The sequence below is a fragment of the Dromaius novaehollandiae genome, chromosome 2 (genome assembly GCF_036370855.1).
Source record: "Dromaius novaehollandiae isolate bDroNov1 chromosome 2, bDroNov1.hap1, whole genome shotgun sequence".
NCBI lineage: Eukaryota > Metazoa > Chordata > Aves > Casuariiformes > Dromaiidae > Dromaius > Dromaius novaehollandiae.
Genome location: NC_088099.1, coordinates 71,811,868 through 71,824,976, shown reverse-complemented (window position 1 = coordinate 71,824,976; position 13,109 = coordinate 71,811,868). Strand labels below are relative to the sequence as shown.

Genomic DNA, 13,109 nt, shown 5'->3' with positions numbered 1-13,109 from the left:
TGTTTTGATTGGCATCCACTTGAGCTGCAAGCGCCGCCTCGCGCCCCCCCCCCCCCCCCGCCCCTCTCGGTGCAGCACGTGGTGCGCAGCGCAGCCTGGGCCGCTCTCCTCGGGGGGTGTGTGTGTGCGCGCGCTCGCGCGCGTGTGTGCGTGCGTGTGTGTGTGTGTGTGTGTGTGCGCGTGTGTCCGCGCAGCTGCTGGGCTGGGCTGTGTGTATTTAATGTTTAGCAATGGGCTCCTTTCAGAAAAGCCCCCACTGCTGTATGACAACCTGTCTACACGATTTTACAGCTGTCCAACATTGGGGTTTTGCTGTTTCGCAGCCCTGGTGTGTCCCCTTTTAACAAAAACAACTGTGTTGCTGTTTTTTCCACCTTTAACATTGAGTCCCCCTTGTCCTCATTGGACTCAGGAACAAATGAGAGTGGCCGTGGGAGGAAAAGGGGGCTTTGCAGCCAGGCGACTGGTAACAATTTACCACTAAAAAAGCACACAAATAAATAAATAATTGTGCTCTATCTATAGCAAGCAACGAACGTCACACACACACAACTTTGCTGAAAGGCAAAGGGCTTGTAGTAGTTCTTTCCAGAAACCCTTAGTTAAAAAAAATAAAAAAGACCCGCAGCGATCTCCTCCCCCGCTCCCCCGTGCCCTGCCGACCGGTTGACACTCGGGGACAATTATCAGAGGCATTGCGACAGTTCGTGGAATATTAGCAATAAATAATCCCGCAAACGAACAGTGGAGACATGTATGCCGACGGGCACAGAAGCCCCCAGCCCTCGTCCCCGAGCCGAGGGGGGCCTGTCGGGCTGGTAGGTTGTCAAAACTTCCAAACCACCCGTTTCGGCAGGGAAACGCGGGGCGGGGGGAGGGCGAAAGGACCAAAGCGTGTTGTTGACGTTATAGTAATTAACGATGATTAGAGGTAGGGATGTTTTTTCTTCTTGTTGTTTTTCTTGTTGTTCTTCTTCTTCCTCTTCCCCCTTTCGCTTAGAGAAGGGGCAGCGAGAGACAAAGGACCCCTCTCCGAGGGACTCGGCCGCCTTGAAGGAAGTCGGTTGCCAGTGTGACCTGCCCGTTATGTTGCGAGCTTCCTCGACGTGGCTGGGCTCACCCGTACCCCGCCGGGGCCGGCGGAGCCTCGCACTGCCCGGGCGGCACCACAAGCTTTCCTTTCCCAGCACCGGCCGGGCCCTCCCAGGCCCTCCGGGGGTACCGGGAGCGAGGGGGCGGCCAGCAACGGCAGACAGAGGGCTGGTGGGTTTTTTCGCCCCGACCCTCTCAGCCCTGGTGGGGCCGCCTGGGCTTTGACCCGGGGTCCTAGGTGAGGATGGCGCTGGCTGTCCCCAGGGAAGCGCGGTCGCAAGGTGCAGCCCCCTCGGCCAGCCCCCGCCGAGGGGCACGGAGCCGCCGCCGCCCCCCGGCCCGCCGCCGTCCCAGCCGCCCGCCCGGGAGCTCCGTCTTTTGTGCTGAAGGGGGGGCCGGTGCCGCCAGGCTCTTTCCAAGGGGACGGCACAGAGGGGGCCGTGTAAGGGAAGGTCCGCTGCTTTTCCGGATGCAAGTGCTTCGCTGGGGCGGAGGGAGAAGGCGGAATGGTGGGTGGGAGGGGAGCGCGGGTGCCTCGCTCCTTTCCCCGAGCCTGGGCGAGAGCTGGCTCCCGAGCTCCGCGCCCGCGGTGCTGCCCTCGGAGCGGCTGGGAGCAGGCGCCTCCGCGTTTGCAGCCGCAAGGTCCCGCCAGGGACTGACTGCCTCTGCGGAGGCGAGAGAGCCCTTCCCTCCCACAAACTTCCCCGTGGGGTGTCGATAACCCCGGCCAGCCCTTCCCTCCTCACGCTCCGAGAAACCTCTCTGTCTGAGAGAGTTGGCTAAACTTCCTTCTCCCAGCAGCTGGAAATTAGCGAGCTTTCCTCTTCTTGTGTCTAACAGGCAGGGGAGAAACCTTTTCCCCACACCAAAATCTCACCCTCAAACCGGGAGAGCGACCCTCAGACAAAAGCGCACCGCTGAGACAAAGCCGAGAGGGGCTGAAAACCGCCGCGGTGTTTTGCGAGTGGAAGTGTCACATTACAAGGGCTGCAGGTAAATAAAGGTGGGATAAGGCACCGACGCTGCCGAAATCTTCTTAGCCCTTTAGATCTGGGTGGAGTGTGTATCCAGAAAAGGTTTCCACTCGGAGGCTTAAGAAATGTGAGTCATTCCCTCCCCCACCCGCCCCCGTCCTACTCAGATCGGTTCAAAAAAAAAAAAAAAAAAAAAAAAAGTCTCGCTTGCTTTTCTATCAGACCAACATCTTTTCGGGGCGAACTTTGCTATTCTTCACCTTGCGTGGGAATAAAGCAAACAAACAAAAAGTGAGGGTTAGCTGAAACGGTGATTTGGAAAAAGGAAACAGGGCAAAAAAACAGGGGGAAAAAGAAAACCCTCAAGGAGGAGTAAAATCGCAAGCTGGGAGAAGAGCTGTGTTTCTCATTTGAGAAGTTCTCAGCGCAAGGATGAGTAGGGTCCTGCGAACGCCATTAATTATGCGCAGTTCTGATCAGCAAACGTGAATCCCTTACCACGCCGCCCCAGTTCCTGCACTGGACATTGCCCATTTTTCTGACAGTTTATTACTTTAGTAGGCAACCTTTCAAAGCTCTTTTTAATTTCCCCCCCCCCCTTACGCAAGTACGCTGGGACCAGAGCTGCTATACTAAGCTACTTAACTTGAAAATCAGTTTAGTGAAGGTCTGGGAGATTCTGGGTTTATTTCTCTCCATACGAGACCTATAGCAGGAGCTTAATCACAGAAGTGCGAAAAGAACAAAACTGTACGGAAAATTACAAACATCACCATCAGCTGCCAGAAGCCCCGGGAAAATCTTTCACTAAACCCAAGACCTAAACAGTCAAAAAGGCTGGTGTGATCAACCCCCTCCCCATCCGTAAATTAGCTCGAAATTGTTAAGTGGTGGAATAAAATACAGCTTTCCAAAAATAATTTGTAACATAATTCGGGCAAAGAAATATTATCTCTTCTTTTTTTCTGACATCAATATTTTAGTTTTTCGATTGTCTTCTTAACTTTCGACAGAATCTAACAAAAAGGAGTGCAGTGCCAACTCCATAACGAAGAGCATTTTTAAAAACCATGAACGGTCACGTAGCAAAAAAGGAATTGGGATCAGAATGAAAAGCAGAGTCACCTTTACATTAGAGAGTGGAGGCACATACGAAAACAAGCGGGAGAGAAATATATAGAAACTCTGGGTATAATGTGATTATACCTAAGGTAATCGCTTAAAATAAATTGTATACTGTTTAAAGTAAATTGACCTAAATGGCCACTCTCATATAATTCAAAGATCATTGGGCAGATTATCTGTTCTTTAAAAAGCCCTTCTTGGGAAGGAGTTTGCTAAGACAATGTGATCCTTCCAGTTTCTTAAGGCAATGCATCCACTGCCAAGAGATTTTCTTTTTATTATTAACGAATCAGTTTAGATAGTGGTCCGATAAGAAATGCAAATCCAGACATAGGGGTCGCTGCTTGGCCGAATTTTAACTAAAGGCTGGTTCTGCAGGAATTGACTAAATGATATGTTTGCAGAGAGGATATGTGAAGCTTTAACACTGACTCTAAAAAATGAAGTCAGTGATTTTGATCTGCTCCAGATGTCCTAAGAGTGGATATTGCAGTGCTGGGAATCCGCACCAAATATCTGAGGGCACTGATGGTAATCGGCACAACACATCAGCCAGGGGGGACTGGCAATTGTGATAACCTGCTGCAAATGTGCAGGGCTGGAGATGGCAGTGATAAACCGCTGAAAATGTCTTCAAATGGAGATGACAGAGATGTTGAAAGGAGACACGTAACTACGGGGAGAATAAGATACTAAGCAGAACACAATTTGAGAATGAAGTTCAGATATCTCTTAGTCTACGCTTCACTAATGTAATTTCCACAGAGATACATGCATTGTATGCACTGTATCCTCACACAGATACACATGCATATAGATCTGGTATTAAAATTCCGGGTTTATGCGGCACTGATAATAAGATCTACCAAAAGAAAGGGAGGCTTAATCGCTAAAGCGCTGTGTTTATGACTTGAGGGAAAAAAAAAGTTTTCATTTAATTTTGAGGCTGCTTTGAAACATCCTGGTAACGATTTATTTTGCAAATCCTCTCTTGATTTTTAGCTCGCACCAGGAATAGACGAAGAAATTTAAGGTCATCTCGTTCGTTAATAGTCTGTTTCAATTTTCTTTCCTGCGAAAAGAACGTACAGAAAAAAATGTGCCAAAAATACATTATCCGTATGTGGCTAATTTTCTGACTGTCCTTTGCACGTAGTTTCACTGTCTTTTATACGTGTAAGCTTAAAATAACTCTACCATGTTAAGTTTCAATCCTATACATTTTAATGGTACATTTGTGCAGGACTGAATCCATTAATTTAATATATCTTGCCTAGATTATAATTATGCACTGCCGACTATTTGGATCAGTTGACTGAGTTTTCATTAAGTGTATTATATTTGATTTAGCAGGGCACCGTGTTTCATTTGACAACACGTACTTTTTCGGGGTATCAGTAGCATTAACACAACTCCGGACGACCTTCGTTTTCTTTTCCTCTCGCTGGTCAGCCGTTGCCAGGCCCTGTCTTCTCACTGCATCGGTGCTGAGCACTTCTCATCAGCCCTGATTTATGAGCCTTGTTAAACACTCATTATTACTTTGCACCTTTTTTCTAGCAGGGTCTGGGAAACAACCCCACTTTGTGACAACAGGGCATGTGTCAAACAATTATAGGCGGAGAGGCGATACATCTCTGGAGCTCCAGACCTCCCCCTCCCCCCCGCCCAATCCGAAGAATATTTCTGTTAGAAAGCGGGGGAAATAGAGCGGGGCGGGGGGAGAAAAACTCTTATTCTCTTTTAATAAATTGAATTCATATCAACAGCAGCCCTCAGACCTCTGACCGTGCAAACGAATGATTTGATTCGCCCAACCAAAAGCAAAGTTGCAGTCAGGGGTACCTACTCAATTCCCTAAATGCGAACGTGTGCTGTGCATAACAGTACAGAAAGGACCAAAGTCTGATCAGTAAGTCATTTAAAAAGATTATGTTATTCAGAAAGTGAGGACATTTTTTAAAAACAAATAATGATAATTCTCTCTCTCCCCTGCTGCTGCTTCTTTTTTCCTTCTCTTTTTGGTAAATGAAAAGAAACAAGATTTTTTCCACTAATACCGTGGTAGTGACTTTTTATTAATCCTTTATCAGTTCACCTCAGTTGCAACCCGCATCTATTTCTAATAGCAATGCGAATAAATAGATGTTCTCTTTGCAGCGTTTTTGTAAATGAATTGTAAAAGCTATGCACAAAGACCTGTATAAACAAGCACACAAATCTATAGAATGAATCGTCTGCGTCTCTCCATATCTATTCATCTGTCCGTCTGCCTACCTATCTATGAATATTTTATAGATCTGAACTTAATTAACAAAATAATTTCCATTTTGTCTCCAAAATGATCAACGGCAATTATATGAGATTTTTAAGGTTTATAATTTTATGTCACCAGACTGTTGCTTGGGGGCAGAGGCACAATTGCCGTGCCAGCTGCAGTTGTATTTATTTGTTTTTCTGTCTTGTTCCTGTAGGGCTGCATTATGCAGTTTTTAATTAGTTTGTGTTTGTATTTCACCCGTCCCAAATCAATGCCATCCTGGAGCAATGCAATGTAAATTCCTGCAGTACAGGTGTAGCTGCTAGCTCTGGAACACTAGGAAACTCATGTCTTACAAATGAAAGCAGTGAATGCCATTCAGCCAAACTGTCAGCTTTAAACAGCCAAGAGGAAGGAGATCAAAGCAGAGAGCAGGAACTTCTACTCTCCAGATTAATCTTTATGGTTTGAATGCCTAATGCTATTAAAGGGAACCAGGACATATAGCACATCGTTGGTTACAAAGTTACTTCTAATTTTGCTAAAGTCCTGCCTTATTTTGGCCAATGTAAGGCTTCAGAGCATTTCAAGATGCACTGTTTCCTTTGAGGCCTAGTAGCTACTCATCTGAAATTATGCAGAACTAATACCTTCAGAGACACATTTCTGTTTGTGCATATATTTATATAACTTATCGCCTTTTGAAAGATAATTTTGATTTCCTCCTAGGTTCCACAAAGTCTTTTAATAGAACTCGCAGCAATAAAACCTGAAATTCTAGTATCTCCAGACATGAAAAGTCCCTTTATGTTGTGTTTGGTGTCTCTTCTTTCTTGAAATGACCTCTGTACGGTGGTGTATAAATCTATTATTCCAGTCACTGGGGAATTCTTTTAAAGTTTTCTTTTTTTGTCAGGAATAAGAGATCGTTCATCTTTAACTAGGCCACATAGAAATTATGATTCAACAGCAGTGTATATTTAATCAGAGTAATCTCACTTGAATTTAATTACCTAATGAATTATTTGTTTAAAAGGTAAAAAGGCTTGTTTGCCAAGTACAGTGCAACCCGCTGATAAGAACTTCCCTTATAAGAACATTAATATTAAAAAAAATATTTTATGGTTTTGTATTTTAACTCTTTGGTTCTGCCAGCCGTCGATGGGCACACTGAGTACGCTACCATGAGGGCTCCGGTCCCGTCCCTCTGACTCCCCGGAACGAGCTCCGCGCAGGCCGGTGGCACCGGCGCGCGTAAGTAACGCGCACGACCGCGTCGTCCGTGCCGCGGCAGGCGGGGGCGGGCCGGGGGCCAGGGGGGAGAAGGGGAGACGGGGCACGGCAGGCTTTCGAGGAGAAATGCCGTCTCCGAAGTGACTCAAAAAGCGACGCCTCGGTGCCAGGGGGGAGCGGGAGGCTGCGCGCCGCTCCGCCCACTGCGCCCCGCCGGCGCGGGGCTGCTGCCCACGGCAGCTGTCCGCCTCTGCGCAGCGCTGTGCGCGCAGGTCCCGGTGAGCAGAGGCTGTGGCCAGGGATGTGTCAGAGAGCTGAGCTTCAGGCTGCAAAACAATCATCTCCCCCCCCCCCTTCTTTTTTCTTCATTTTTTTCCGGGCTTGTGGACAGTGCAGCTAGTGACAACCCTTTGACTATTTATGATGCTTCGTCCAAGAAAACAAAAACTGGCCAGCCTCTACCTCCGACCTTTCTGCTCGATTCCCAAGTTCTCCAGCTCCTGCACTGTTTGTTTCCAAGATACAACGCGTACAGTGCTAAACTGCAACGCTTGTCAGCAGACTTTCGAGAGAAAAAAAAAAAAGAAGCAAAAGGTTATCTTTTTTTTCCCTTATGCAATAGTAAGAGAAGCTTTTCTTGATTTCTACTGACATACTGCTGCAAAACTAGGTCCAGGAAAAAAAAAAACCTGCGGGAGGGAGCCCTTCTATAGCATTTTGGCAGGGGGAACTCGCGAAGCGGCTACGTTTCGCTTGGCCGGCGAGCTGTGGGGCTCTTCCCCGCCGTTCCTCGCCCGCACCCAGCGAGCCCCTCGGCTGGGCCTGCACCGCGCAGAGAGGGTCTCACGGGCTCCCCTCCCCCCGCCCCGCCCCGCCCCGCCCCGCCGCGACGCGCGGGCAGCACGCAGAAAGCCCGATCGCTCCCAGAGCATGGCACAGACATTAAACCAGATCTTTGGAGGTAGCGAAGGTAATCAGAGGATTCCATACAAGATGGGATAGTTTTCTCCCCTACCTAGCAAACATTTATGTGTGAGGGAAGCAGCGACAGGACGAAAAGGAGTGTGTCTGCGTACACTTAAGCGGCGGGCAGGGATGGGGAAAGAAGCAGCTTGTTTAAAACTAAGCTTCAGCAGCGTTGAAGCGTCGGTTCGAGCTAGGTCACAAGGTCGTGTCTGGGGATTCCTAACAAGTGTCACTGAAGTTCCCACTCGGGCAGCCCTACAGCGAAGACTGCAAGGCTAATTAGCTTTTGAGATGCAAAGCTGCGTGTATCAGCCGAGACGCAGTATACATGCAGAGGCAAAGCTGGCGATTTAGCCAGTTCAACGTATCAAAGCTGCGTGCTCCGCAGAAAAGTATCCTTCCCGAGGGAAGCAAAGGGGGGGCAGGGGAAGGACGGAGCGGCGGGCGGCTCTGCTGGGCGAAACCGCGCACCCTCCGTGCCCTGCAGGCGACTGACGGGAGCTGCCGCCGGCGCGGGGCCGGGCTGAACACCGGCCGCCCCAGACTTCCCCAGCTGCCTGCGAGCTCGCCCAGGCCTTGCCAGCCCGGCCACGCCGCCCGCCGCCGGGGCGAGTCCCTCGCCGGGGCAGCGAGAAGCCGCCTGGAGCGGAGGCTCGGGCGCTGCGCTCCGCCGGGAGTTCCCGGGCGGCGAGGCGTGAAGGCGTCACGGGCCGGCCGCGGGGGCCGAACCCCGCGCGCCGGGACCCCCCAGCACGGTGCCTAGGGAGAAGCGAGCTGCCCCTGACGAAGTGCCCTTGCCCAGGGGGTGCGCTTGGCGCACAGCCCCGCAGCTCTCGGCGGCGATTTCCACTCGGCGGCCCTTCCCCATGCCCTCTCCGAGTTAATGCGCCTATTTCCATTCTGGCGTTTTAAATAAATACGGGATCGCTACAGTTTCCACAACAGTTGGCTAGTTTGTTGCAGACATGCCTGTTCAAGTCCGCAGTCAATTGCAAGGCGGCTTGCATAGCACTTAACTACACCGCCGTGCAGCTGCTCTCTGCCCCAGCCAGAGCCATCGCGGGGAAACCAGCAGATCCCCTCTCGGCCTGGGAAGTCAGTGCCTGGTGATGTGGGGATGTGCTAGACATTAGGCAGGAATAGAGTGGGGAGGGGAGCCTCAGTCTCTTCTCCATTTTGTGGTGTGTGTCTGTGCGTGCCTCATTTTGCTCATGATTTTTGGAGTTCCGCTGATGCTTTATGCACAGGATGAACAAGCTGGTGGTACTGTGGCAGCCATGGAGCTTACTCACTCACATGTGTCTCCACCTTTCTTTCTCGATGCTAGAGGAGGTTGGGTCTAATCTTCATTTCCCACTTCCAGGTAAATATGTCAGGTGCTATGTCAGGTCCAGAATCCTTTGGTTCTGTGACAGTAAAAATGTCAACTTGACTTCAGAAGGACCCCAGATCTCATAATTACATTAAAAATGTGTAAGTCACAATCAGAGCTGAGGCTGAAGTACCATTTTCAAGCCTTAAAGTGAAATTATTACCATTTCTTACTGCTGAGATGCACATTAAATTATTGCTCTTGTCTACTATGTGTTTTTTGCACATAGTGTTATTAGAATCAACTGGCAACTCCACTTAAAAGTCTGCAGTGACTTTATGACATTATGGGTGTTACAGATCTGTAGGCCTGACATTTTAATTCTTGAGGGCCTGTGCTTTTCTTAAAGTTATGAGTGCAGTAGTCACAATACACCTACATAATTTAGTTTATTCCTATTTCTTTTGATAAATATTAAGCTAAATGCATATATTAACAGGGCATATCTGACTTTGTGTATTTATTCTTATCCCCTTTGGAAGATGTATGCATTTCTGTTATCTTCTTACTGAAAAAATATAGCAGTATAATTTAAATCATGTAGTTACAGTAGACAATCTATTAAATACATCTTAAATTAGAACTTGTTGAATTAAAAGTCTGCACAAAAGCTCCTCAGATTATTTTTAATATTCTGTAAGTAACATAATTCACAATGTCGGTCTACCTCCTCTACAGCTTTCTTCTAACATTTCAGCATTAGTAGCAGTTGGTGTATTTTCTTTCTTTGCTTTCTTTTTTCCTAGATGTATACTCTTTTTGCTAATATAATTGACTTATGTATCCATTGATGTGTGCTGCATTTTAACGACAACTTTTTTTTCATCCAGTAATACTTCAAAATAAGATTGCCTGGATTGTATTTTAAGGACAAGTGTTAGCTGTTGCTTTGCTTTTTAATGACCAGGGTAAACCTGTGCAAAATAATTGTGCTTCTTTGCCTGAAAACAGAATGACATTCAAATCAGGCTGTGCATTTTTATGTATGTATGCATACATTTTTGTACAGGTTTGCTAAGTTGTAATTAGCTTTTCCCTTCCTCTTCTTTCCTCTATTTCAACATTTGAAAAAGTCCTTTAAATCCGTATCTTTTTTTGTATTTGTTCTTTCTAATAGCACAAGAGTATATCTGAATGGCAGCACATTTTGAGCCTGGCCTATATGGAACAGCATTATCCCATGGAAAACATTGCATCAAGATAACAGTTGGATTAGAAATAGATTAAAAAAATAATAATGATTGAATAAAAATACCCTTACTGAAATACAATATTGTGATAAAATCCTTCATATTTGGTGCCTAGAACAAATATTGACCGGTGGGACTAAGAATATACTTTTTCTTATCAAGACGGTTATTCATGTCCTCCACTGAATTATTGGTCTAGATGCTAAAAGAAATAGGAAGCTAGAGTGTTTAAAGTTTTTTAGGACAACCTCTCTATGGCAGTTAAACCACTGGGGCAATGAGCAGAACTTTGTAGTTATGGGCTGCACGATTGTACCATACAAAGTAGCACTAAGTTTATTCCACTGATTCATTGCAGTTTCTTTCTAGAATTGCTGTTCCCATCTTGTATGGTTCATTTTATGTAAATATGGCATGTCCCTGCCAAAGATGCAATTTTTATGATTTTGCCTGAGGTTGAGAATGCTGGGTATAATAATGATAGCATCACACCCACTGTTAATTTTTCATGCATAACTAGACTGCTCCAATTTACAAGACATTTGGTACAGTATGGATAAATATAAGGCAGTTGTTATTTTTTTTTCACATGTATTCTACTGTTTCTCACATGTTTTGCATTGTTCACAGACAAGATATATTTTAGAAGTCTAAGTCATGATGTTTAGAGGTTTACAGACATTATTAGCAACAGTAAGGAATTACGAGCATTTATAAACACAACAGGCCCAAATTAAGACTCTCAGTTCAGCAGCTGCAAGCTCTTTGAGGTTAATTACAACATGCAAAGAGAAAACATGTAAGGAACTATATGCACCATATATTCTGCACAGTTATGTCAAAGAGGTTACCGGTGGAGTAAGGTATTGGTCAGCATAGTGGAACCTGGACTCAAATTATTATTGTGTTCATCTCTATCCACAAATTCAAACATTTAACACCTGGGTGCCTTTGCAACACCTTAGGATACTCTAATAGTCAGATAGAAAATAAATCTAAGCAGATTAGAATTTTCGAAGGCAAGGAAAGTAAAAGGCCGCATTCTGCAGAACCAGACTGATAATGAGCAGGAAAATATTTGCTTTTTTATTTCATCTTTTATTTCTTTCCAGGATTTTCCATGGGGTCAGAGCAACAATGAGATCATTCAGTCATTTAGAGATGTTTTTTTCTATTGCTCTCACCTTGTCTCAGGCCAACGCATGCAAGCATTTGTAATAGTTCATAGTGTGTTGGCATCACTGCTGTAATTGCACTAACCTAGAACATTGTTACCATAAACACTTCTATACTAACGTTAATAATTCTAATGCCTCATGGAAGCAGTGTTGGTGCAGTTGCATTGATGTAGTAGATACTGCCAGCGTAACTCACAGTAATCATGCAATCCTTACAAAGCCTGCTCTATGCAATTTCCTTCTACTTCACATTATTTACTTGTTCTAAACTACTCCTTGCTGTTTCATAGAGTGATGAATACAAGTTCATTTGGTTCAAATAAAATAATCTCACCAGATATTGACTGGTGCACTGACTAATTCCCACATCCTGAGCCCATCTGGGGACCTGTTAGGAAACTTACCCACAATGCAGTGCTACTGCATGGCTGAACAAACTTCTGTGCTAATATAACAAATGATTTCCACCTACACAGAGGTTTGCTGTAGATTTCTTCCATAGCTACAAGCTTATACAACCCTTTTAAACCACAATAAGCTATCTAGGTACAAAAAGAATTTCTCTAGCAAAAACAGGAGCAGTCAATGAAGAGTGTGGTCAGGATTCTTTGTCATCTCAGTTCCACTGTAGTTTTGTTTGCTTGTTTGTTTTCATCATGAATTGTCATGACTGCAGTGTTCTGTTGAAGTCCTGGCAGCAAGGAATCTGAAAGATCCCTGCTCGATAGGGCACAGAAACAGTATAATACTCCTTCTGTGGGAAGGAACAGCTCAGTGATGGGAGGTTTCTGTGTTTCCACTGACCAACAGAGCTGCTAATATTGCAGTCATTGCAGTAATATATATAACTTGGATACTAGTTTTTAGTTTCTTTTGGGTGATAACCTTTCTCTCCTGATTCAGGAGAGACTTTATGATCCATCCTTCCCCCTCAGGTTGTCTTGTCCTTGTCTTATCCTTTACCCATTTATCTCCACTTTTTTCTTTCATCTCCACCTCCCATCTTCCATGTTCCTATTTATCCATCTCCTCTTGCTCATTCTTCTCAATTCCATATCTGAGCTTTCATTAAAACCATCGTTGCTCTTTGTGAAATTTTCATTAAAAGCAGCATCCCTATGTTCTGCCTGTTTATGTCTACTTGGTAGTTTGTAAAGATTTCAGAGAAAGGATTATGGTTTTTTGTATGTTTGCATGATACCTACTGCATCTGAGACCCTAAGTCTAAGCAACGACATTTACCTCCCCTCCTCAGCTTTAACTGACATGCTTACCTTCCTCTTCTACTTTCAAATGATGAGTTCAAGTAATCAGGGACTCAGGTGACCTTGATGCGACTACCAGTGTATGACTAGCTATGCTACCTTTCTTACTTCACTAAAACTCGCACTTGAAAGCACATATATATATGCAGGAGGGAAAAACATTTCTGGGTTTGTTTGCTTTTATGTTCTTAATACTTGCTTGCTAATATGAATACATTTTGCAGAAAAATGGCCTGCAGATGCATTCCCTTCAGCAAGGGCTGATAAGTAACTTTACAGTTTGGTATCTGATAATTCACAGTGCTAGAAATGAGTATTGGTGTGTGTGTGCATTTAACTGGACTCCGTGCTTCCATGATATAAGTACTAAGGGAATTAATTCACACATATAAAACTTTGAACACATTTTTGTATAATCCCTTTTGTTTAGCTTTGCCTGAAATTTATTTGTGGG

At 45.5% G+C, this 13,109-nt stretch overlaps 1 long non-coding RNA gene across 1 annotated transcript; it reads left to right on the top strand.

Annotated features, from left to right (window-relative positions):
• The first annotated feature begins 7,497 nt into the window (after positions 1-7,497).
• LOC135327513 (uncharacterized) lies at positions 7,498-10,287 on the top strand. Its single transcript, XR_010387738.1, has 3 exons — positions 7,498-7,654; positions 8,898-9,013; positions 10,140-10,287. It is a non-coding gene; the product is annotated as an uncharacterized LOC135327513 (long non-coding RNA).
• The last annotated feature ends 2,822 nt before the right edge of the window (positions 10,288-13,109 follow it).